Source organism: Pinus tabuliformis, chromosome X (assembly GCF_031772625.1).
Source record: "Pinus tabuliformis cultivar Carrire ecotype Pingquan chromosome X, CPIR1, whole genome shotgun sequence".
Taxonomy (NCBI): Eukaryota; Viridiplantae; Streptophyta; class Pinopsida; order Pinales; family Pinaceae; genus Pinus; species Pinus tabuliformis.
The window spans coordinates 1,663,783,021-1,663,810,938 of NC_142308.1; positions in this window are offsets into that span (position 1 = coordinate 1,663,783,021).

The following is a 27,918-nucleotide window of genomic DNA, read 5'->3' on the forward strand; positions in this document are numbered from 1 at the left end:
CAGTGAATTCTGAGTGATTATACATCTATGCAACTGTAAAAGACATTAAGGAAAGAATAAAATCACACATTCTGAACATGGAAATTCTTCATGAATCCTGAGAAGAAAAACAGCCAACTTATATTACTGAACTCTGTCTTTACATAAGCCAAAACAGTCCTCTGTTATAAAATTTTCCAACCCCCATTACATTGTTGTTTCAGCTATATATAGAATCCTTATTCTAACTAATTCGAGCTTCCTCCTCCAGCATGAGGGGAGTCGATAACTACCTCTACTGACACCTATCAGCTATTGAACTAACTAATAAATACAACTAAAGTGTTGACTGGAGTTTTTAAAGAGTTCTAAATTAACTATGACTCTAACTCTATTTTCCATGCATACGGGTTCTCCTTGTTCTTTGACACCTGGTCCTCTTTCGATTTGGCTGAGATGGATATTTAATACTCCATATTGACCTTGAATGCTGAATCTTCTAACTGCTCAGAAGTATTAGGAGATTTTCCTTGTTTCTCGGCTTCAGTTCTTCTCAAAAATTCTCGAATGTACAGAAGCATGTCTTCTAGCTTTTAATAACCCAAAACATGGAACACTGCCACGTTCTTGATGTGCTGTGAGCTTCATCGATGGAAATGTGTGCAGGCAAAAGTTCCTTGTATTCACATCATTTGATACCTCTTGAACGGTGATAAAGGGACTTTATGACAAAAATCCAAAATTGGATTTGAATATTCAAGCCTTTAAAGCATCCACCTGTCTTGATCTGATTGACTATTGTTGCTCTAGCTGATGTCTTGCATACCGTTTGGCGTTTTCCTTTCAAATTCCCGCTCATAATACAAAACTGCCTGCGTGTGTTAAAATCATCACTTACAGCAGTTTCGTAGCGCGCTACAAAACTGCTGAATTATTTGAAACAGCTCGCCTTTGACCCTGAATTTTTATCACCCAAATATCTGATTGCCAAAAACTCCCTTCAAATTTTCATATGTATAACAGGGATTACATTTCTTCAAAACAATAAGACTAAGCAAATTTGACAAAATTTGGAACAAAACCTTTCTTGAAGAGAAAATTCATTTAGCGGGTAACTGGCCGAGCTGTACCTTCAGGTCTTCAATCTTCTTCTTCAGAGCTTTATTCTCAGCTCTTAATTGCATATTTATTTTTCTAATGAACTGGGCCTCTTTGATGGCTGGTACTGTCCATGTGTGAAATTGTGCATGGCCATCAACTACTGAATTCAACTGGTTTTGAAAGGTTTCAGTCCCTTTCCACAGAGCTTTACGATAATTTGTATACACGTCTGCATGTTTTCTAACTGCTTTCTTCAATTTGGCAATCTCATATTTAGCTGCTTCTAATTGGCTCTTTATGACTGCTATATTATCTCCTTGAGATGTGATGACTGTTCTGCTTGTATCATTTTGCCTAACTTTCCCGGTTTCCTCTGTTTTTGACAGCGCTTCTTTTACTTGCTTCCTTGTAATAGGTCTTCTGGGTTTTAAAATGAATTCTTCACCTGGCTCATCGAATTTAAGCCTTTTTGAGGCCTTAGACTTCTTGGTACCTTCTTGTGGTGACTGTGTCAAATCAATATGGACTGGTTCAAACTGCTCGAATTCAATGGCCTGTAATAAATCATTCAAGCTTGCCTTGGATGTTGGGCTCTCTTCAACAGCTATGGCTTTACCTTTTTCCTTATTTATCTGGCTTCTTGTCCTTACCCTTGAGACTGCTTCAGATCTGCTTGTTTCAGGTATAGTCTTCTTATCCTGAGTTTTTCCTTTTGCTGATTGCTGAGGTTGATCTTGAATGATTAGTGGCTTCACTGGTTTCCTTTGCTGTGACTTGATTTGCTTTTTAGCTCTTGCTTCTTTTTGGAGCTCAGCTATTGTGAATTCTTTGGCTGGTTGTGGAGTAAGGCTAGTCTTGCTTTGGAATCCAGCCATGAAAATAAACAAATTCCAGTCTCTGCCTATCTTTTGAAGGCCATCCAAAACTAGCAACTTGATCAAACCATGATGAAACAAAGAGGTTTCACAGTCCTCTTTCCTTAACTGCACCTTGTCACACATCTTACTCAAACTGCGAAACAAATAAAAAGGAATGTCTATGGAGACTTTCCCAGTGAAATGCAAAAGCAGTTTGAAATGATAAGAATAAACCTTATTGTACCTTCCTTCACAGGTCAAATATTTCTGTATGCAGGTAAGAAGAAGAGCGTAATGTTCCTTGACATAATTTCTGGGCACTGCTTTTGTTAAGTCTTCGTTTACATATGCCTCCTTTAAAAACTCTTTACAAGGGTTCATATCCAACTTAAAATTTTTAAACCATTCTTCCCGTCCTCTTGGGATCTCTGTCATAGCAGATATGGCTTCTGGAGAAACTTGGACTTCTAGCATAGCTATCTTTGAATTTAAACCAGTGAAGTTTAGCACAAATTCTTTAGTTACCTGCGCATGTCCTCCTTGTAGCTTTTTGCAAAAGTTCCAGCACCCGGCATCTTTGAACGCTTTTTTCACGCCTTCATCCCTCAAAGCTATGTCCAGGCCCTCAGGTTCAGTCCTCTGGCATTTACCGGATCTGTGCTCTTTTCTCTCCATTTTTTCCTTCGAGATCTTCACACACAAAGTCTAACAGCTCCGGTTGAAATGGTGATTCAGCTCTTTTTAATTCAGCCTCGCTTGTAATCAGGCTCGCTTGAAATTAGCCTCGCTTGAAATTCAAATTCTTTCATTGAAACACTTCAATACATAATCACAGGCAGATTTGTCGCTCATGCAGCACTTACGACCATCATTAAGGTCTTTGCACGGTAAAATCCCTTGGGAATGATATTTTTGTGCATACTAATAGATCTATTGGTGGGGTAGTGGCAAATGAGCGTTCAAACGTGAAACGAGGGGTACATAAACTGACATGAGTGGACACAACTGGTGACTCACCTATTGGACTTGACATTTCGGGAAAGATTTGCTGCGAAATGCACGAATCCATGATTTCGCAGCACTGCTAGTTTTAAATTCTAACGATGCGCTACGAAACGGCCTAATCATGACGCACTGCAAAATCGCTTAACCATAATTGCACTGCGAAACTGGCAAATGGGATTACACTGCGAAATCACTAAAAGACACGGTGACTTGGATGTGACAAGACATGGCTATGGAACAATGATGGGTGGAGGAGAACCAATAGGAGTCGAGTATGGTTTGAGTTTAAAACTTTAAAACTCCAAATCCTAAGTGAGGAAAAATAAAATGAAATCAACTTAACACGGACCTTTGTCATCGGACTAAGACAGAGGATTATATACATCAAATTTTTAGTTCTAAGTGATAACAAGCGAGACAACTTTCCTTTCCGCATAAGGAAATTGGACTCAAAGGGAAATCGAAGGTCTGTGATCTTTTGGAGTTCAGTCTTCCATAATACCTATGAGTCCCCTTACACTTATAATGAGTTCATCGACCTATTTGTACATCCATCATCCACTTTGTTGATAGGAGCTCCCCCTCCTAGGATCATTGGTGACATGAAGAAGATTCTACAGCTCTCTAAATAGTACAGGATAGGTGACTGGTACCTGTACCAAAATCACACATAAATCAGAATGTATGGGTGTGAAATTTTCCCTTTCAAGTTGCCTAAATATGTGCCCATGATATTATTTTCACTAGAGTATTTTAGACAGATCATAAATGCAGACTTAGTCCATTTTTGTGTTGCTAAGAAGAAGGCTCAGTTAAGAATAATGAACCAACTAGGCCCTTATGTCATCAATTCTAGGGATGCGTGGCAAGAAGCTGAAAAGATTTTAGAAGACCACCTTAGATTAAAGAAGAGTTTTTGGTGGGTTCCATATGACCCAAATAGTTTCATATGTGACAAAAGGACAAGCAACACACTATTAGCTTATATACATCATAAGATCCCAAAAATTGAGCAGTTTGCAAATCAGGATGAATGGGTACAAGGGACCTTAATAGAAGAGATTAGTGAGTAGGAAAAGATGGAAAAAGCTATGAAATATCTTGAAAAAAGCCTTGGCCTGGACTCTTTTTGACAGGTCTCATTCAAGCTGCCTCAACAATCAGAAATCGGTACTTCCTCTACTGGAACCTCTTAGGAGCCTACACAGGAAACTAGCATAGCAGTTATAGGAACGTCCAAAGGCAAAGAAGTAGAGACTACAGAGCAGCCTACAGTGACAGATCAGCCTAGAATGTCCAAAGAATAGAGTCAAGTACAAATTCCTCCAGCCCAAACTAAAGCAGCAGAAATTCTGGCATTGCAAACTCCTCTAAATGAGGAAAGAAACAGAAAAAGGGACAAAGAAACCACCACACCTATCAGTGGACCTACAAAACAACCTGGAGAAAAGATACAAAGACCGAATCCTCTTTCAGAAGAGGAACTCATTGAAGAGACTAGTAATAGCCTAAGAGGTGAAAGAGCAACTAGCCAGCATACTCCACCACTGGGAGGAACCTCAACTAGCTCACAAAGGCAGGAGCTAGAAAGACAACACAATGTAGAAGTATCATCCACCAGGCCACAAAGCAAATAGGCCTTAGAAATTAAGAAGACATTCACAGAGATAAAGGCCAGGAATGACCCAGTGAGGCTTCAAAGTTGTGGTCAATATCTGAAAATGGCCCCCACCACCTAGCCGAGATTAATTTCAGCCTATGACATTAAAGAAGGTAAAATGTTAATGAGTTATTTTAAGCCGAAGGTAGAGAAACCCCAGTTGGAAGCAGACTATATCAGAACAAACTTGGAGGTCTTAGCTAAGGATATTCATCCAATGGACCAAATTGAACTTCATAAACAGACTGGGGAAATGGTCTATTCCACACTGGCTGATAAAGCAATGCCATCCCATCAGTTACAAAATTCCTTAGACAACATAACAACTCAATTACATTTGGAAAGGCCTCTTCTCTGGCCAAGGATAACATAATCAAATCCTTAGAAGAGATCATCATTGGATTGGGACATGATCCCAAAGATGCTAAATGCATACAGGCTCTGATAAAGAATAAAGAAGAGAACATTGTTGCCCTGAGAAAAAAGCTGAAGCTACCTCCTTCAAGGCATCCATAGACTGCAGAAGTTATACAACAAAAATCTAAAGAAGATATGATGGATGTGCTCCTGAAACTTAATGAAAGATTGAATGATATAGAGTAGGCATTAGAAAAAACACTAAAGGAAAAGCAGGGAGAGTTGACCTCCCAACCTCCCGAGGTAGTCCCCTCAACACTTGGAACAACATTAGCTCCAAATGTCCCAGTAGCCACAGTAGAGGTAATCATAGGCACATACACAACTGGAACAACACCAGGCAGTAGCACTAATATCAGCACAGAAGAATTGATAAAGGCCATGGAAGAATTGAGATTACAAGTTACAGAGTTGAAACAGGTAAAAGAGCAATTGGCTAAGGCAGAGAGAAATTACGATATCTCCAAAATAAGTGTTGTGGAAAAAACTAGGGATATTAAAGCCTTAGAAAGTAAAATCGAAACATTAGAACAAGAGCTCACTTTTGATAAGCCTTTGGTAGAAATCAAGAAAATCCTTTGGGCTAATACAATTCAGTCTATAAATGAAATATGGCCATCCAATCAAGTGATCTATGAACTGATCAACTTAGTAAAAAGAGCCCATAGAGCAATTCAGCAGACAAGAGCACAATTAGGTAAAATGATAGAAGAAGCCAATCAGCTTATACATTTGTTGAATAACATAAACAAGGAACAGCTGGAAGAACTTGGCATCTCAGATAGAATAGATACCATTTTGGAAATCAAAAGGGTTCTGACCAAAAGAACTTTGATGCAGAATTTAGAGAGAAGATGCCAAGATATGCGAGTGGAACTTTGATGCTCTGAATTTAGAGAGAAGATGCCAAGATAATGCGAGTAGATATGGTGGAGCGTGGAGCCCTGGAAGAGAGGCTCGTACAGTTGGATGAACTAGAAGAAGAGATATTTTTGGCTGGATTTCATCAGCATGTCCAAAAGCAGTGTTAAAATGTGTGGCACGGTCGACATGTTAAGTTGCATACCTTCAAGGTGAATGACTTGGTGCTATTGTATGACAGTAAGTTTGATGAAGATGAGAGCTATAGGGAGTGCCCTAGGGTATACGCTGCCCTATATAACATGCCCTAGATCTAAATGCAGTCATGGGAGAATAAGTTCTACATTGCTCAAAAGGCCGGAACTATCGGAAAAGTTGGAACTATAAGGAAAGTCGGAAAAGCTAGAAAAGCCAGAAAAGTGAGAAAATCCAGAAAAGCTAGAAAGGTTGGAACTATTAGAAAAGTTGGAAAAGCCAGAGAAGCTGGAAAAGCCAAAATTACCAGAAAAGTGGGAATTGCTGGAAAAGTCAGAAAAGCTGCAACTACAAGAAAAGTTGGAACTGCAGGAAAAGCCGGAAAAGCCAGAACTGCCAGAAAAGTTGGAACTGCTAGAAAAGATAGAATTGCTGAAAAAGCCGAAACCGCCAGAAAAGTCGGAAAATCCGAAGAAGTTGGAAAAGCTAAAACTACCAAAAATGTCACATAATGCAATACATTGATGGGTACAGTCATGATTAATGAAGCATGATGAGATGCAACATAGTGATGATGGGTACAACATGGTGTAGCGCGATGAGGTGCAACATGATGACGAAATGCAACACAACGATAGGTGAAGGAATCACCTTGGAGAATTAGTTGAAGTAGCATGTCTTCAACTGATCTCATGTATCATCTTCTTAGAGAATATCCATACTCTTACCTAGATAAGTCAAAGTGTTGACTTCTATTGTAAATGTACTATCTCTCTTGTTTCTCTCTTGAACTTTGAAGAACATAAAAGAAGAATTGATCAAGGGTTTCCCCACATTGTGGGGTTTGTCCCTGGCTCGCGCCACATATTGTGTCCTCTTGTCGTTTCTTGTTTTATGCAACTTATATTTATGCTCTATCTGCAGTTTACTTTAATGTTGATGTGATTGCTAATGTGGAAAAGATATTGAGCTAACTGTGAAAATTGAAATAAATTTCTTTAGCATAGAACATACCTAAAATTAACATGGTATGAGAGTTGAGATGAAGACAATGTGCAAGCAAGAGTGAAAGAGAAATCACCGAAGAGAGTTGGGAAAGGACAAAAGGATTAGTGGATTCCTCATCCCTCTTAAAATTCACTGAGGGTGAAGTCGAAGCAGATAATATTATCAGAATGGCACAACGGAAGTTTTTGATGGCCTACCTAAAGATCACTTCATTGGGAAGTTTGGATCTAAGGGTGGAAGGAAAGGTGGATGCCTTAGTTGCAATAAGTTTAACCATTATGTGAAGGAGTGTCTGAATGGCAGAGACACATCTCTTGATGAAGATAACAATCATTCCAAGGACATCTTCAAAGGAATGATAGGTAATGCAGGTCATTAAGGAAATGGTTGACTCTTCAAAGAAAGCAAGGACCCCAGGTATGAAGAATCAAATGTTGTTTCTGATAAGATAAAGAAGTGTTATCTTGTATTGACCCTCTCCTTTAGTTTCTTTGGGAATATGGCTTATTGATTGTAGTACTCCGAGGCACTTCGTTGAATAGATGGGTGCACTCTCTAATTTGGTAGAGATGGAAACAATCGTGGGATTATACTTGGAGCTGATGCCACCTATCCCGGAAATGGTGTAGGGAATGTTATCCATCAATTAAATGAAGGTAACTCAATTCATTTACAAAATCTCTTTTATGTACCCGATTGCAAGAAGAACCTGGTGTCCATTTTAGCAATGGAAGTCAAAGGTTTCAGGATGGTACTCATGGATGGAAAGGTATGTGTTTGAAAATATAATTTTCAAAGATGTTTTTGTGTTCAGGGTTGTATCAAGTTGCAGGAATTCCACTAGGGACCATGTCCATTGACACATAGCACCAAAAGTCTGTGAGTGAGATGGTGACAGGGATGCCTGAATTCAAAAAGAGCATGAAAGTACATGTCTCAGATGTACCGAAGGAAAATCTTACAAGGGGACCATTCCCCTCATATAGCAGGTCCACAGGTTTGGAACAACCCGAGGGGTTTGAGATTCATCATCAGGAATCTCATGCATACAGGTGGAAGAATGCCCTCTATGTCTTGAAGCAAAACACCCAAGGCATAGTACGAGAGGATTGATAGCTGTCTGATGAAGTTGAGATTCACTAGGAGTGAAATCGATCCAAACGATTACCCAAAGTTTTTGGATGATAGACGTCTCATACTGGCACCTTATGACGATGACCTATTTCTGACAGGTGCACATCCTCTCATTTGCAGAAGTAAGAGAGAGTTGGATTCCGAATGTGAAATGATAAACTGCAAGCCTGTGACTACCTCGAGGATCTTAACTTTCAAAAGTTATACGGTAGTGATGCAGACCATATTTGGGAAATGCCTTTAAGTCTCATAAACTCATTCATGTTCATGTTCTTGGTGAACTTCCATCTGGACATATGTTTTGCAGTTAGCATGGTGAGATCATATTTGGTTGAGCCTCACTAGATTGGTGCAAAGGATCTTCTGAGATATCTTTGGGGAACAATCTCTCATGAATAGAGATACACTACTGGAAATATGTAACTGCATGATTATTCGAATTCTCACTCAGCAGGGAGTGTGGAAGAACACTAGAGCACTTCTCAGTGGTGGTTCTCTTTGGATTCTCCTTCGATATCATGGAAGAGTAGGAAGAAAAAGTTGGTTGTTATAAGCACCACCGAGACCGGATACATAACTACGAGTATGATCTCGTATGAAGCTGCTTGGTTGGGGAAGTTCTTCAGTGAGCTATTTGTACACATGATGAATACCACTGTGATTCTCTGTAACAACTAGAGGTGGGATTTGATTATTGAGGAATCCTGTATTCGACGATTGCTCCAGCAGATAGACATTAGATACTACCTTATCTCGGATATGGTAAGTCTATAAGAAAGGAAGATCTATTGCTATGAAATGATGTACAGGTCACTACACTTTGTTTAATCCCTGGGGGAAAGATCAAATCTGTGATTTTCCCAAACATCTTGGAGTCGTCAAGAGACCCTTGTACAAGGGTCCTGCATGTTGCATACATTAAGCTCTGGGAGCTCTAGGGACTTGTGGTTCTTACTAGAGCAACATACCACCACAGGGTGACTCACCCTCACCTAGTGGTGCACACTGGGACAAGATGATTCGCTCTCTTCTGGGATGGGATGATTCGCTCTTCTATGGACACGACGATTCACTCTCCTGTGAACAAGATGATTCGCTCTCTTGTGGGACAAGATGATTAGCTTTCTTTTGGGACAGGATGATTCGCTCTCCTGTGTAGCAGGATGATTAGTTCTCTTGTGAGGTCTAGATGATGCGTTCTCCATGACGATTGTGTATCAGGCTGATTAGTTCTCCTATGAGGTCTCGATGATGTGTTCTCCATGACGACTATGTAGCAAGATGACTAGTTCTCCTGTGAGGTCTGGATGATGTGTTCTCCATGACAATTATGTAGTAGGATGATTAGCTCTCCTATGAGCCCTGGATGATTTGTTCTCCATGGCCATTGTATAGTAGGATGATTCATTCTCCTGTGAGGACATGATTGATTAAGTTCTCCTATCGAGGCATCCTACCCATGCAGTCTGGGACTCATGGGAAGTACCTATCCTCTCATCAATGAGCAGGGAAATGAGGATAGGGACCATAGTAGTACTAATGGATGCATCGTTGTATCTATAGTACTTCCTATGCTAGGATGACCTTCATTGATCTGGGATCTGTTATTGCTCCAGGAAACTCTCCTAGGTTGTAGCTCAGAGATGCCTAGTAACATATAATATTCAATATTGTTCTAGGAACTATTGGAATGGATGATGGTTTGGTTCAAGCCGGATAACCACTTCAACTCTGTTTTCACTCCAGACATGCATGAACACCCTCAGCCTACAAGGCTTTAGACCACTAATGCTCAATAGTTTGCAGATTAAGTGAATGAATGGAGAATAGTAGCCACACCAGCAGATGCATACATAACATATGATGGCCAGCTGCAGCAAGTGAATGAAGCTTGCAAATATAATCTATCAACACAGAGATAAGATGACAGTTATATAGCTTTAGATACAAAAGGAACATAGATGACCTATTCAATAGAAAATCCAATTTACCAATGCAGAGATAAGATGACAATTATCTAGCATTAGACATAGGAGAAAACATGAATAAACATATCTAGGTGCAAGTTAAGAACCGAAGGGAATGGACATTGAACATGTAACAACAAAAGAAGCTTGTATTACTGAGAGTGAAGATGAGAAGCTTGAGTGGCATAGTCTCTATAGTCTCGAGAAGTTGAACCTTGATTACATCTTACTTTCAGCTATTTATAGCTCTTTACAATACTCTCAAGCTTTTAAGGCTTGAGATGTCTTAATCTATTTCTATTGTCTTTAACTACCTGATTGCATACAAGGACACAATTCTCCTTCCATAACGAAAATGGTAATTAACTCTGGTACAGGGCTGCATTATTAGGTGGCTGGCTTGATTGCGTTAGTGAGGCTCCATGACTGTTTAATTCTGTTTGCTTATATCGTGTTCTGTCCTTTCTCTTTTGGCCATACTTTTAGTTAATTTAGTTCAACTACCTAACTATCACAATACTGACCGAGTCAGTCCACCTTCCTCCTTGGGTAACTAACAGGAAGTAGAGAACTAGGTGCATGGGCAACTTGACGTGCAAATTAGGAAGAAGAGGGTAATGGAAGGATGGTAGAGGACAAGCGGGAGCAGTCATGGACGAGGACCATTAGATCTGAAGAAATGGACGAAGGAGATCGATTACATGAGGCTTGCAATCATGGCGGGAGCAGAAAAATCTGAGCCATTGGATCTCAATGGATAGATCAAATGACTATGAAGTAGAGGAGGTGCTCGGATGATAGCGCTCGGGGGGTGGTTTGGCTCGAGTGGTTACAATTTTTATCGGGTGCTTATTGGGTGGTAAGCAGTAAAGGGTGGAGCCCACATGAAACCACTCATTGCACACCACATAGCGGAGGAGGAGAGAGAGAAATCACCTTTATCGGGCAGGTATTCCTCTCGCTAGTTGCCCGCACGATATGAGTGACAACTGTTAGATCTGGCCCGAGTGATCTAACGGTGGAGATCGACCAAGCATGTCTCGTTGATCGGGTAAAATGCAGGCCATTAGATCGGTGAGAGAGATCGATGACAGAGGGAATACAGAGGTAGGAGATGTCCTCGAGAAATGTGTAGAGGGCGTGTATGGATGGAAAGGTAAGACTTTAGAGGGTTCTTGGGTTAATTTAATTAAGGCTAAGGTGGAAGAGGGTCTTGTTATGAAATGAGGGTCGGGTTAAGATATGAGAGGAATAGAATGTAAATGGAAGAGTGGGGGAGAGTCGAGTGATGGCCCGTGTGGGGGCCCTTTCCATGAAAGAAAAGGAGACCATCCTTCCTTAGTCTTCTAACTAGCAGCGCTGCACCTCGGGGCTAATATGATCAATGATACTGGTCTCGGACGAGTGGTAGGAGTTGTACCTATGATGACACTGACTTCGGGTCGGTTGAGACTCGTCTGGGACCAGTGGTACATATTCTGAGACTCACTTCGGGTCAATCGAGTACTGGTCTGGGACTAGTAGTAGGAGTTGTACCTACTATGACGCTGACTTTGGGTGAGTTGAGACTGGTTTGGGACTAGTGGTACATAATCTAACACTGACTTCGGGTCAGTGGAGGACTCATCTGGGACCAGTGGTAGGAGTGGTATCCACTATGATGCTAACTTTAGGTTGGTTGAGACTGGTCTGGGACCAGTGGTACGTACTCTGAGACTGACTTCGGGTTAGTGGAGAATGGTATGAGACATTCTTGATCAATTCTTCTTCTTCATAGTTCAGCAGAGCTAAGTTGAGCAGAGTAGAACGAGCAGAGGTGAGTAGAGAAGAGCAGAGCCAACAGTGCTGAGCAGAGCTAGCAGAGCAGAGCAGAGCGAGTAGAGCTGAGAAAAGTAGAAAAGAGCCACGAGAGCAGAGCAGAGCTAGTAGAGATGAGCAGAGCTAGCAGAGGTGAGGGGAGTTGAGCAGTGCTGGGCAAAGCATTGCAGGGTACTCATAGTAGAGATAGTACAATAGGACATATGGATGAGTGGATGGAGCTTTCCCTAGTTGAGAGGTAGTGTTAAAATTGGAAACTAAGGCCAAACTCCATGTGGGTCATCTTATTCATGGCAACTAATATTTTTATTGGATCGCTCTCATCAAGAGGTGTAGGATTGATCTAAATATCATCCGATTCAGATACGTATTTATGAAGATATGAATTTATTTTGATTATGGACAAATTGACAAGTGGGTGAGAAAATTATGTAGGCTCAGAAGCCCAATAGTCATGTCTATTCAATCCCTACGTTTTAATATAAATAGAAGAGGAATTGAAGTCATTTGTCTCACACACACTCACTCTTGTGATCTCACTTCATCCTATTTTGGGTTTGATGAAGATGAGAGCTAGAGGGAGTGCCCTAGGGTATATGCTACCTTAGATAACATGCCCTAGATCTAAGTGCAGTCATGGGAGAATAAGCTCTACGTTGCTCAAAAATCCAGAAGTGTTAGAAAAGTTAGAACTACTGGAAAAATAGGAAAAGCTGGAAAAGACGGAAAAGCCGGAAAAGCCGAAGAAGCTAGAAAAGCTGAAAAAAACAGAAAACTCGGAACTGTTAGAAAAGCCGGAACTGTTGGAAAAGCTGGAAAAGCCAGAACTACTAGAAAAGCTAGAACTGCCGGAAAATCCAGAACTTTCGGAACTACCAGAAAAGCTAGAAAAGCTGGAACTGCTGGAAAAGTTGGAACTGCCGGAAAAGACGGAACCACCAGAAAAGCCGAAAAAGATGGAAAAGCTAGAAAATCTCGAACTGCCAAAAAATTCACATAATGAAATACATTGATGGGTACAGTAATGATTAATGAAGCGTGATGAGATGCAGCATAGTGATGATGGGTGCGGCATGGTGCAGTGCGGTGAGGTGCAACATGATGACAAAATACAGCACAACAATAGGTGAAGGAATCACCTTGGAGAATTATTTGAAGCAGCGTGTCTTCAACTGATCTCATGTATCATATTCTTAGAGATGATCTATTCTCTTATCTAGATAAGTCAAAGTGTTGACTTCTATTATAAATGTATTATCTCTCTCATTTTCTCTACTAAACTTTGAAGAACATAAAAGAAGAATTGATTAAGGGTTTCCCCACATTGTGGGGTTTGTCCCTAGATGGCGCCACAACTTGTGTCCTGTTGTCTTGGCTTGTCTTCTGTAATTTATAATAGAACATACCTACAATTAACACTTAGCGCTCCACGCAGCTGAAAGCAGGCGCAAGGCTATAAACGGAACTGTGTGATTTCAAGACAGTGTGAAGCAATGAAGTGTCAGAGGGTCCGTAACAACACGAAGACAGCTGCACTCGCATGCTGGTCTACCATAAAGTGACCGATAAAGTCACTATTCCCTATTCCATGGTTGGGTTGAGGCCAAATGGAGCGGGGAGCATGCATTTAAGGCAAACTTTATGAGTTATAAAACCCCTAAAAAAGTGTAAAATTCTAGATGAATTTTAATTCGGGCATTATTATTAATTTGTTCTTTACTCAATGGGTGATGAAGGTGAAACTTATGATGTTATGACACTACTCAAAATATTAATGCACTAAAAAATACAATAAAAACATTCAAATTTGATGAAATCCTATTTAGATAAAAGAAAGAGTTTCTTTGATTTTTTAAAAATGAAATGCAAAAAACTCACAAATTTTCCAATTTTTCTAAAGCAACCAATTTCACTATAATGTAATGAAAATGTAGTCAACAAACCAAATTCCATATTTTCCGAAACATCAAATAAGCCAAAATACTCTTTATCTCTAATAACCCAAAACTTTCAAGCACACACAAATCTATCAAGAGAGTTGGAGAAAACACATTTTTCCCTACTAATGCTTTGATTTAATTATTATAACAATGTAATTGCAAAAATTTTCCAAAATGAAAGCAACAATTTCCCTTTTCAATAAAAAATGACCACAATTCCTTCACAAAATCACTAGGTCTCAAGAAACCCTAATTTGTAATTCAAAATGAGTTTGACTACAAATAAGGAACAACTAAGGCTTAACTCGTATATTTGAGAGAACAAAATAAGAATATCATAAGAAAAAGGACAATCTATCTTGTTTTGAACAATGAATGAATTAATAAGGCAAAACACGAAGTCATTTCTTCAAAAATACCTAATTCTCAAACATCATTAACAAAGCAATCAATTGAGTTCAGAAGAGACACAACACAATCGAAACATAGATATTTACACTTCTAGAAAGATAAAGGTCCCATTTGAAGAAAAAGGTATATTTTCAAAAATTCTCCAGGCCTCCATGGGTTTATAGTGGTGAACACAGCAGATACGCTCTATTGCTAAGGAAAAACATGCACAAAACTGAGTTCTATTAGCAAAGAGAAACTGCAGAAGGCTGAAAAACTTTAGAAAAAATCAAACTTCGAAAAATCAACCACACAGATCTAAAAGGTTATGAATTTGTAAAGATTGAAGTCTCAATAAATGAGATGAATCAGAAAGAAAAACTATAGAAAAAGATGAGAAGAGAGATGCTCCCAAGTATGGTCACCAATTTGTTACACCAAAGAAGTCCCTCTTGCGAACAAGATCAATCTCCCTAGATCCTTGACGAAAACTAGAAACAAGAAAGATAATTGAACTCACCCTTTCTCTAAGTTGAACTTATCTGAATTATAAGAATTGTAACTAATGGATGAGCCTCTTACCTATTTCACGAAATGCTCCATGAAGATCCCTTGTTGTGATTTGATGCAACTCTTGAATGCTTGATAAGACATGCAAACATCAACCATAAAAGGATCAAAAGCACTGTGATATAATAATCCAAAGAACTTAACCTAATGATCTCGGAAATTAGGAATTAAATTTGCCTTAATAAACATTATAGACAATTGTAAACCATTCATTATTCAAATAAGATAAATCAATGGGAGAAAGTGTTCATTTGTATTAATCAAAGATTAAGAGGAGTCTCACAACTTTTGTCTTGATGCCGTGAGGTCCCTCACAAATACCTTCAATCTCCTCCATAGATGACAAGCTTTCTAATCTCAAATCAATAGCATAATTTTGTCTTCTCTGAATTTTAACCTCCTCAATCCCTCTACCCTCTAGTAATTTTATAGGCGAGGAGGAAGAAGTTTTAGATCCAAAAGAGGACAATGAGGCTCCTTCATTGAGGCATTAGGTTAGCATGAGAAAAGGGATGGATACGCATCATTTGAGGGTTATAGTTTGAATAATCATCACTTCAAAGTTTTAAGTTGGGAAATATTCGACCAACTATGTTTCTAGAATGTACTTTTTATCTTTACTTTTTCGAATTCACTTGCGCGGGCTTATAGTGGCAAAGAGAGCACACCTCTATGTTGTTCTAAGAGTTAATTCCAACGAATGAGCTCGAAACGCTAGAAAACTTAGCCCAGGTGGAACTTAACAAGGTGTGAAAGTGATTTTCCCTAAATTCCTCATCTACTTCAAGATATTTTGAGTTGTTTGAATTCTAAGGGAGTTGGTTCAAACATGTTCACGAAAGGGAAAAAGACCCATAAACTAATCAAGTGTCATGGTGAAAAATTGACATGTAACACTAAGGGGGAGGTAATAAAAAACAACCCTTAGGAAATTGATCAAATAAACTTGATAATCATGTCTACTCACAACTCATAATGTTGAAAAATGTAGTTCAATGCCTTGAAAATTTCAGTCATTTCTTTAGTTTTAAAATCTAAGTTGGAACACCATGAATGTCATATTGAGATAGATACATGGAAAATAAAGCATGCCTTCAAACTTTCACATCCCAATCTTCTTGCATTGCAAGAAAAATCTGTGAAACCTATTTATCTCTATTAAGATGAATAGGTTCATAGAGAGATTGAATAAAAAAATTTATCCATTGGTACCATGTGGATGTTTTTTTATGTCAAAATTATGACTAGCTCCTACAAGTTGTAGAGTTGTAGCAATATGCAGGTGAGTATGGAAAAATATAAGCAACTTAAAATTTTGTGTTGTTTTTTTTCATTGAAGATGTTTTCACTCTAGAGCTAATCATAGACCATTACCATTAGACCATTTTGTGCATAGTACATATGAAAATAATACACCAATAGTCAATCACTAGTTAGAAACATTTTGAACAAGAACTAACATTTGATAAAGTTTACATAGAGTCATAGAACTCTTATTAGAACCAATCAAACTTTATATCATGTTCACAAGTTACTTAAAAAATATCATGCAAATCTCAATGGAAAGTAGTAGATTAAGAGGTAAAGAAGAAAAGTATTAAAAACAAATTGTAATATGCCAATAACAAATATACACTTAAATTTTTATAATAGAATGCTCATCAAAAAAGAGAATGATTACAACAACTAAAAATAGAATGGTTTACAAGTAGCCTAGCATTCAATAAATATAGATACTTAATACTTCCCTTGATCTTGAAAATTATTTTATGAGTTTTCCTAATGTCCTTCACTAAATCACATAACCCTTACCTATATCTAACTATGAAATTTAAGAAAATACTTTATTTACTACTTTGAACCCACATGTAAATGACATGAGGCCATACCATGGTGGTTTTCTTAAGCAAGTTGGTAACATTAGAGAGTGTTGTTTTTTATAAATAGTATTCTCTTTTTTTCTTTCTTTCTTGATTTGTTGAGCATACTCAAGTGTAACCCATTTAAACACATTATAACATGGGTCTTACATCATCAAGTTGTCCACATCACCTCATGACTTTACATCTAGTTGGTATTATATTGTACAATCCATTTTTAGCATATATGAGGCATTTTTATTGAGTTTATTTTGAGATTTCATGGATTTTTATCTATGTATTATAGAGCTAGGATTCCATGAATATATGTGAACAAAACTAATCTTTTCTTGATATTTGTCACTTTATAGAGTTATTGATGTTGAATTGTAATGTTATGCTATGTAAACATTTTGACTTTGTAGAATAATATTAAAATAAAAAATAAAAAATAAATTAAAATAATAATAATGATTACAATTATTAACTAAAACATTATATTGCAACATTTCTACCATATTTGGGTGGAGAGAGAGAATGACGCCACAATTAGTGAGAAAACCACTTGTTTTAATATATTGTTTTGTAAATGCCCATGGTATCTTCATAATTGAGCCTAAGGGAAAGCAAGTATGTAAGAGATGTTGTAATGTGTTATGCTGTAACATTTTGACTAAGTCAAAATAAAATAAAAATAAAAACAATCATATTTTAAATAAAAGTTATAGGTTACTATTTTTTATCAATTCTTGTTAGGTAGTTAAGGTAAAATTGAAATAAAAATAAAAATAATCCTATGTTAAAATAAAAAGGGGTAGTCTAACTAGACTTTGGCTGTGAAAGTCATGGAAATTCATGTCATATTTTTTGAATTTTTTTGTTCCCTCATTTTTGCCACTTCTAAGTGCAATTCTTTACCCTTCCTTGACCACCCCAAATAAAACTTCAATGTCATTTGTTTATTAATTTATTTTGTGTAGTTAAGGTTACCGGTGGTTTTTGAGCTCTAGGTTTATGATACTATCCATGGTATGAGTGTAGAATATAGCCTATTTAAAGGGGGAGAATTAAACCATGTCCATAGGACTGTCAAATCTCTTGTGATAAAGAGAGGATCAAATCTCTTTTGATACAAATATGTTAAGATGCAAAATATTTGATTCCTCTTAGCTCTCTATAGATGGGGAGTTAGGATGGATCACATTGTTTTGTAAATTCTCATGGTTTTTTGATAATTGTATTTAGACACCCATTTTACTCAATTTCCATAGAGGCCTTGGCTATGGTGGTGGCCTATTTAAAGGCAGCCTAGATCCATCTTGACTAGAGATGTATCAAAGGTTGATAGGTATGAAATCTCTTTTCATTGCTTTTGTTACAATGAAAAGGGATTCAATCTGTCTCTAGGTTGATAGGTATGTGTTGGACACTTAATTTTCTAAGAGTTGGCGCTGAATCCCAATAGACTAAGGAAGTCCAAGAGACCTTGGCATGTGGAACCCAACCGTCACACAAATGTACTATAAATTTATATCATTTGTTAATAATAGATGTACTCTCCTGCTTATCTTTAATATTCTGTTGCTGCCATGTATGTGTTTAACCGTATGAAATCTCTTTTCATTGCTCTTGTTAGGATAAAAAGAAATTCAATCTGTTTCTGTGTTATTATTAAATTAGATGATTATTATTTTCTATATTCATTTTCCATTATTTGCTCTGTTATTATGGAATTAAATTATTGTTATTCTTTCATATTCTTTATTTCCATAATTCGAAGCATATATGAAGGTTATTGACAAATTATCGGAAACGAACTTTATCCTTGTAACTTACCTGAACCTCAATGAAAAATTCGATGTCCAAAAGAAATTTATCCTGGCTGGATCGATATTTTGACATAACCGAAAAGGGATTCGCTTTTCTTGCCTGCCATTAGAAATAGAAATTTGAAATGCGTTCGTTCATCTAAAATAACCGAAGAATATCGTGAAGCTATATATACGTAAAGAGAGATGCGTTTTCCTCCTAAATTTAATTAATACATTCTTGGGGATGGTGCAGGTGATCTTTCGCACCAGAGAATGGCTGCGCTTCGTGTTTGTAATAGCTTGAGTATGGACTTCTCCACCTCCAGAGAATGGCAGCGGCCGACCTTGAAAGTCTTCGGGTCTTTAATAGCTTCACTCTATTTACCGCCTCCCTCTGGACTTCTGGAGAACTCTACAGCTACACAGGCGAAATAGAGTGAAGCTATTAGCAAAGTGGCATTACATACCGAAAGAATGTGAAGGTGGCAGCAAGCTTTCTACTGGGCCAAAGAGCTATTTCTTTCAGATCACTTACACATGCGAAGACTAGAGCTATAAACTCGACCTCCACTGTTTCATTCTTCATTTATGTGTTTTGAAACCCTCACCTGTACGCCTTTTAAGAATATATATATATATATATATATATAATTCTAACCTATACGCCAACTTGTTTTCTTTCAGGTTTTTGAATAGGAATAATTGTCACATCATGCAAATACTTTTGTTTCGTCTTTTTCACCCCAAGCTGGCTACAATTCAAACCCTACCTCCAGCCAAGACCAAAGCGGTATCCTTTAGCGGATTAGTTCGGGGAGACTGGAAGATCTCGAAGTGAGTGTATGGAACCTTCATTGGCAAGGTATCCCTGAAAAAGGGATGGAGGAAGAAAATTAGACTACCATTGTGAAAAGGAGGGAGGTTGGGAGAAAATTAGACATGCAAAGAAAGAAAAGCTTCATCTCTCTCTTTATAGGGAAGTATTAGCACACTCCATGATCAATGGAGCCTTTGATCAATGCCTAAATACATCCGCACCTTAGATCTAGGTTTTAAACAGGTGGACCCTTTTTTCTCTATGTGATTTCCCACTAAAATCTGAGCATAATATTGTGAATCACAGAAGCATAAAATGTGACATCAAATATTTTATGGTTTCACTCTCTTTTTTGCTGTTTTAATTTTTTATCAACTACTATTATCAATATTTAGAGAAACCCAACCTCCAAATTGATGTTCAGAAAGGTCATTGTTAAAATTTAGCATCCTAGGAATGTATACATCAATATGCATTGTGACAAGACAATAAAGAACTTCAGTATGTCTTGTGAGAAAACAATTAAAAAATATGGAAAAATCTTCACCATTTTCTCATTTTAATTTTCTTTATTTTCATTTGCCCATAGCTTATATTGAGTAAAAATTCATTCATCTATGTTCACATTTACCAATTATATCTTCACACCCATCAATAGAAAGCTCATATTTGTTTTTATATAATTATGTAATTGGCTTTTGATTGGCTATGTTTTATATTCTAGATTTAGTATTTCCATTTTAATTTACAATTTAATTAAATTTTGATTGATTTGATTTAGTATTTTGATTTTAATTTGCAATTTAATTAAATTTTGATTATTTTTTGCAGTGAAAGAGTTGAAGAGATGAGGATAATAATATTTCAATGGATGTCATTGCTCCAACAATAGAAGAATAGACATTTTGGCAATGAAAATTGATTGAAAAGAAATATTCTCCAATAGGTTTAGTGTTGGGAATTCCTTTTGTAAAATTATAAGGAGTGGATTGTAGAATGTATTAAGGGGCTTCTCTTCTCTGCAATTTTGGAATTATTAAAAGAATTATTGTAATGAGTATTTAGAGTTATAGTTGAGAGGAGAGAAAATCTCACGTCTGGGGGATTATTGAAGAATTTTATTTTTCATATTGAATTATGTATGAAGGGCACAACTTGCTCTATTGCAACTATTGTTTTAAGAACATAAGTTCAAAGCATTATAAAGAACTCTTGTAGACTACAACTATAGAAATAAATTCAATAAATTGATATTTCTAATACTATTGTGTTTCATTTTTTCATGGAAGAACTTTGTTATTGTATTCATAAATTTGTGCACTATTTTCAATGTGATTAATTTTCCTCAATAATATGTTATTATTTATCTCTCATCTTGTGGCTTGAAATTTGTCTTTTAATTCTGATATAACAAACAGTAATATTCTTCTAATTATTCCCTTATATTATTGTTTAATCAATAGTTATTCATTTAATATTAATAAATCTCTCAACAAAATGTGTTTATGTATTCATAATATCAATTAATTGAAAGTCTTCATAAGCTTGATATTCATTATAAGCCATACATATCTAATTCCACATCATTTAAATACTTTGTTCTTTTTACCATTAATTAGCATTTAGATTTAATTCTATATTTATAGAACTCCTCTTATCATAGAGCTAAACTTTATTTGAGGCTTCCCTCTTCCCCAAATCAACTTAAGGATCAAATTATTTCTTGATGACCAAGAAGGTTGATTGGATGTCTCTTCTCTATTGGTTGAAAGTCATACTTCAATCCACTAGAGATGGAGAGAAAGTAACTAGACCTAGTCCTAATTTCCATTCCAACTTAAAAGAAGTTGTTCTAAGTTCGTGAGAGGTGCGCTTCATAATGTTGTAGTGAGAGAATTTTGATCCTTCAACACCTAAAAAAAATATGAAATACCTCAACTATTAGTTTATGGAAAAAATTATGCATGCTAAGAGTGTGAATAAATACCACCACTAGTTGATGCTTAATAAATCCTTTGATTTTAATCATTTGTGGAGAACAAATGGTGGTTAATGTATAGAAGGAGATAATCAGTTCATCTTGTGTTGTTTTAGTATTTTTCACTTCTTGGTGGCCATTTGTGGTATTGCATCCTCTTCTTGAAACATGTCATGTAAAGGGACCTCCTCAAATGGCTAATTTTCAATATCATCAATCTGAAAGATTTTTTGTTCCTTGCATTGATGGCATGTTGAATATTTATCATCACAATAGTAACATGGTCCTTATCTTCTCTTTTCTGCCATTTATGTTGGCAATACCTTTAAACCCTAAAGGTTTGGGTGGGGCCACTAGTAAGGGTGGGATGTGGCTTTGAGCTGAATGAGAGATTATCACATTGGTCATTAATAGCACCTTTTTCGTCTAAAGCTTTGTGGGAAGCTTCAAGCCAACTAAAGGGTTGATGCATTCTAACATGGGCCTCGGTAGCTTGGTTGAGGCCAATGATGAAACATTCCATATATAGGGCATAGCTTTGCCTTAGATCGAGATGGAAATTCATTCAAATGTTGTGATTAAATTGTGTATTGCATTGGTTTGTTTCAACTTCCTGAGGTGACGAAGAAAGTGAGATTCCCTATCAAAATGAGCACAAATAGCTTTAGAAAACAGATTCCAAGTTGGATTTCCGAATTTATGATGCCATTGCAACCATTGCAAATGTTCTTGTTCAAAGAGAACCAGCATGTAGTTTAGTTCCATCATCCCATATATTTGTGTGATGAAAATATCATTCCACTCGTGCCACACACACTACTCTGTTAGAACCATCAAATTTGTGCATGCTAGTCTTCGTTGTCTTATTGCTAGAATATTTATGATGGAAATGATGTTACCCTTCATATTTACGATGGCTAGATTCTCCTTCTATGTGGGAATAAACATGGGTCCCATGCCCCATGAAAATAACTTTGATATGTTGGGGTAGTGTTTCTAAGGCCTTTTAAACTACATCTCATATTTTGGAGGTGAGGCTTGTTTCTAGTTTTTTAATTCATTTCTCTAGGTTTTCCATAGCTTGAGCCCTTATAGTTACCATACAATTGATTGAAAAAAAATTGGGTTTAGTTAATATGAGTATGGTTGCAATGGGTGTGAGGCAAGGTTTCTATTGATGGTACCACTACGATCAACTTGTCATCCTAAACATTGTGGGATAGATCTCTTGCAAGCACAATTTTGGGACCACAAGCTTGTTCTTTTCTACTACTATAGGAATATTAATCGGGGTTGATCAATATTGTGGCAATCGAAATCCCAAAATATCGATACCTAAAAATGTGTAGGAACTTGGTGGTCCAAATTGATCAATATTGGGGTGACAAAAACCCCAACTTCTTAATACTGCAAAATGTCTAGGAATTCAACATTTGCCACTCATGAATACGATGGCAAAAGATAACCTAACTTTTGGATACTACAAAATGTGTACGAATGTGACTATTAATCAGCAGGAAGTGAGGTAAGTGTAGCATTAAAGGAGCGATAGGTGATATAGGTTACAATATACTTCATTTTCCTACAATAGTTCTCCACAAAATCTTTCACATTCATTACTAGCGAGGATAGACTATTCCCTTAAGTGTAATAACCAACTAGCCTTGATATGTGCAAGTAATCTCCTCAAGTGATGTTCGTGGTGTACTAGAGCAACAAGATAATTGATGACTTCTCTATTGTTGGTTTCTAGGTAACCCTACGAGGCTTCCTATATACCAAAAATACATGGAAGTTCAGCTCACATAAAGGTGTTATTTGATGCACTACTTTTCAAAGAGGTACCAACAAGGGTTGTAAGGGAGTCCAACACACATGACCAGCTCTTATAGTTCCTACGTGCATGTTTCCCACATTGGAGGTTGATGCATGTAACAAAAGATATCTATAGTTTAAAGATGTTAGAATACATCTCTAGGCTACAAATTTTTTTGTTAATGCTCGTGGAGAGGTTGGCCCAACAAAAGTGCTTTGATATGACTTGTAGTATGCTTGAACTACAGAAAATGTGATAAGTGAAAAATATGCTAGAGACACCAAAAAAATAACACATTGAGATGATAGAAAATGGAAATATTCTCTTAAGATCTCCAACAATATCATGCACTTGCCTCTTCAAGGGGGAAACCTCAAATAGAGAAAACCTCAATATATCTATATATATGTATATATATATATATATATAATACTTCCCTTACTATCTTTGACAATATATAGTTTCATGAGATCTAAATCCCTAAATACTCTTTGTCCCTTGCACAATGTAGTTTAACCACTTTATTTATTAATTATGGTCTAATCTAGCTAATTTTTGTCCCCATTTTAGAATGTGGGTCAACCACATACAATAGTGATGTGATTTATTTATTGATATAACTAATCATGACTCTTGCATGGCCCCTTGGGCCTATTCTTTCAATAAAGGGTGTTAGGGTCGAAGCCTAACAAAATTATCCATAAAAATCTTCATAATCAACATTTCCACTAACTCCTTATGTTAATATAAGAGATTTGCAAAATACTTAGAAATTTGGCTCAAGAGGAACTACTCAGAGATTAAAATATACTCATCATGAATTAAACTTGTAGAATGACAATGATCATCCATGAACTTGTTCCATGTGATACCATACCTCGAGTAATAGGTAAAAATTGTACACATAGGAAAATTGAGAAAGCATCGAAGGAATATGTAAGCCTATAAATCTTGTAAACAATGTTAGTACTAAGAGGGGGGTGAATGAGTATTAAGGCTAATTTAAATTTTTATGCCAACTTATATTTACTCATTGAAAAATGGAATCTATTATATGAGAGTAACAATTAACAAACCATAACAACAACCATGTCCACCAATACAAGCATACATATCATGAGAAACGAACAAATGAGACATGAAGGTTTAACGTGGAAACAATTTTGTGAAAAAAAACCATCAAAGGTTGCTCTTGTTATTGATGTTAAAATGAGAGCACCTACTCTATTACATCAATCTATTTGTGAGCCACCACTCAGAGGAAGCACCAACAACCTTTGATTATTTGCTACCACCCACTAGCAGAAAGCAACAACTCCTTAATATTTCAAACATGTGATCAACCTATCTGAAACACGAGTTGAAGCAACAAATACATGGGTTTGTTTCAAGCACCAACTTGCAAGAGGCACCAACCCCCAAGCCTTCTCAAACACCAACTAGAGATGTAACCACCAACTTCCTCTATGTATGCTTCAACCCACACTCAAAAGAAAACTTATTTTTCACCTCTAATTGGCAGCCTTTGTGGCTATTTTTAGCTTATTTTTATTCTTTTCTATTGGCCCACTCATCGTTCTATGTCCTCTGCTCACTCTGCAACAACCCATTATTCTACTCCACAACATTCACTAATACACATTCCACTCAACATTCTATGTCCTCTACTCACTCTAAACCAACCCATTGTTCTAGGCAACATCATTCACTAATATACAACCCACTCAACACCTTGTGTTGACTACAACTTCATACTTCTTCTCTTGGCCCACTTATATCAACAACATAAATTCAACACTCAACTCCTTCTATTCCATAGGATCTCTCTGCATCTCACATAGTAGCACTGACTTACTCTGGATGTTTTTCCTCTGCATAAGCACTATGAGCCTCTCTTTATATATTTGGTGGGCTTGGCCTCTCCTCATCCATGCACACATGCCAAGAGAGCTCTCCACATAGCTCACTAGACGCAATGTTTCTTCCCCCACTCTTACTCAATTGTAATCTTTGGCTTTGTTTCATTGAAACAAAATGACTGATGTTCTATCTTTGAGCGATCATTTTTCCATTCATGCTACTGAAGTGTACTTCTGCACTTAGCACTGCTTCCTATTGTTGTGTATAATACATGGTCACTATAGCCTCATTAACTACTATTAATGGACTTTGTTCTCTCACTCATTATTGTCACATTGAACATGAGAATGTGCACCTTTGTGTTCCCATGCTAAGACATAAATCCTCAGTCAACTTGCACCCTCCAACAAGGTTGTTGTTCTTTCTCTCAAATAAATCTCTTTTCCTTCAAGATATGATATTATTTAAATTCCTCATAGCTTGGAAGCAAGCTAAGGGTTGGCTTGTCTCAGCTCATGACAAATTCCATTATTTCATCTTGTGCAACCATGGACCTATCTGTTCTTCAAGCCGAAAGTTTCTACAGTTGTCATTATTCCAATGACCAACTCTTTTGTGCCCATTTAGTCTTAGTTGTTGACTAATTCATCCTTGAGACACCTCTATGCTACAATTTAGTAGCCCCACATATCATAGCTTTATTAATATGATGTTATAAAAATGAGATATTTTGAAATTATGATCATGGCCTTTAGCCCATTTTCTTTGCCTCGTATTGTTTTTCCACCATAGGACCAGGTGTTGTGGCCAATGACATAAAACTTAGGTGTTAGGTCATTTAGGATACTATCAAGGGCTTATCTCCTTTTGTTCTTTCTCTATGCCCTTGGTTTTTTGGTCTCCACGACTCAGTGCCAACAACATTGTAAGCTCCCCATATCAAAGATTTTTCAAATTTAAATTAGAGAGGAGTTACAAAAATATGACCTCTAAAATAACTTCCCATGTTGCATCTCCATAACACTTAGGTGCTAAGCCTTGCAATACATCATCTGTTCTTTGTTCTCAATGACCAAATGCAAACAACATCAGAAGCTCTTTGTTTTAGAGATTTCTCATATTTCAATTAGAGAGGAGTTACAAAAACTCCAACCTCAAAAATATACTTCACACATGGCATCTCTATAGAATTTAGAGGCTAAGACTTGTTTTATGCCCTTCATTATTTGTGCTTCACGACCAAGCACCAACAAAATCACAACTCCATGTATTGAAACTTTCTAAAAAATGCAATTACGAAGGAGTTATGAAATCTTCGATCTCCAATATACTTCGAGGCTGACATCATTCTCATGTCATCAACCCCATGTGGCATCTCCTTAGTGGTGAAGCCTTTTACCAATATTTTTTGTGTTAGGCCATTCAAAAATGTTGAAACTCACAATCATGTCTCCTCCTTAGATCCATGTCATGCTCATGTCATCTGCCACCATGAGCTCTTGAGGGCCAATCAACCACTGCCATGTATCATCTAGGATGGGAGAGAAAAGGGTCCCTTGAACCTTTATTTTTCAAATGATTTCCTTTATAAATCCCTGCTCCCCGAAACCCTCCACGATTTTCAAAAAAATCAATTTATAAGAAGTTATGAAATTTTGAAGTTCCAAAATTTCAAGCCTCTAAAATTCCTACCTTCCTTGGTTTTAAGGTTCCAAAGTGTGGGGTTTGAAATTCAACATGCTTCCTTTGTTTAATGTTATCTCAATTTTCTTTTAAATAAAAATTCGAAGCTCCATTGTTCCAACCTTCTGATATCAATTTTTTTTTACCTTCTCACATCATGAAATTCCATCATCATGAGACTCTGACCCTCTGAAGCTCTGACACTTAGAAGTCTCGAGGTTTCAAATTTAAGGATATTATATTCAGCATGCTTCTCATTTACTAATACTTTGACCCTCCCAGATTCCAACCCTCTGATGTTCCAAGGTTCCAAGATTTGGGGATCTGATATTCGGCCTGCTTCCAATTGACTAAGACTCTGACCCTCCAAAATTCCTAAGTTCTGAAATTTCATCTTGCTTCACTAGTTCTGAGGTTATAAAATTGAGCCTTCTCCCAAGGACTTCAATATCCTTACTTCGGTTATCAATAAATTTTGATCCCGAGATCCATTTATGGACTTCCATGTACCATTAGGAATCTGTTTCTGAGCATTAACCACCTATATTGTCTCAAAGAGTATCTAGTTTTATCTCGAGAGGTAGAGTTTCTTCTAAAGCATGGGACTCCGAACCACCATAGTCATAATTTTGTGGATACTCCAATAGGCCTCTTACAATGATGTCTCTACATAGCACTGCACCAACCATTAGACTCCCCATGAGCTTGATACACCAAGCACATATATGCTAGCATCTACTACTATCATAGCTCACATAGTAGAAATCAATGTTGTTTTTCCTAACATCATGCTAGCACATAAATCCATGCTAATCGCATTGACATCAATGCCAACAAAATTGCTAATTTTTAGGAAATTCCAAATGTAAACTTCCCAACTTCATCTCCCAACATGATTGTTGACATCAACGACAACACACTTACTACCACTAGCCAAATAGGCAATACCAACTGTCCAACAATCTCACCCTTTGGAATTGATAGAAACACCTCTTCAGTTCTCCACATTGATTGCCAATCCTCGTTTTACTTCCACATATCTACTTGCATGAGACACCAATGGATTTTATCCTCTTCTTGAGCAATCACAACTTGTTCTACAATAATATTATCTCCCCTTTTAACATTAATGGAAAAGGGATACATGATACTTCTTCTCCCCCATCTAATCAATGACTATAGATGACGAGGG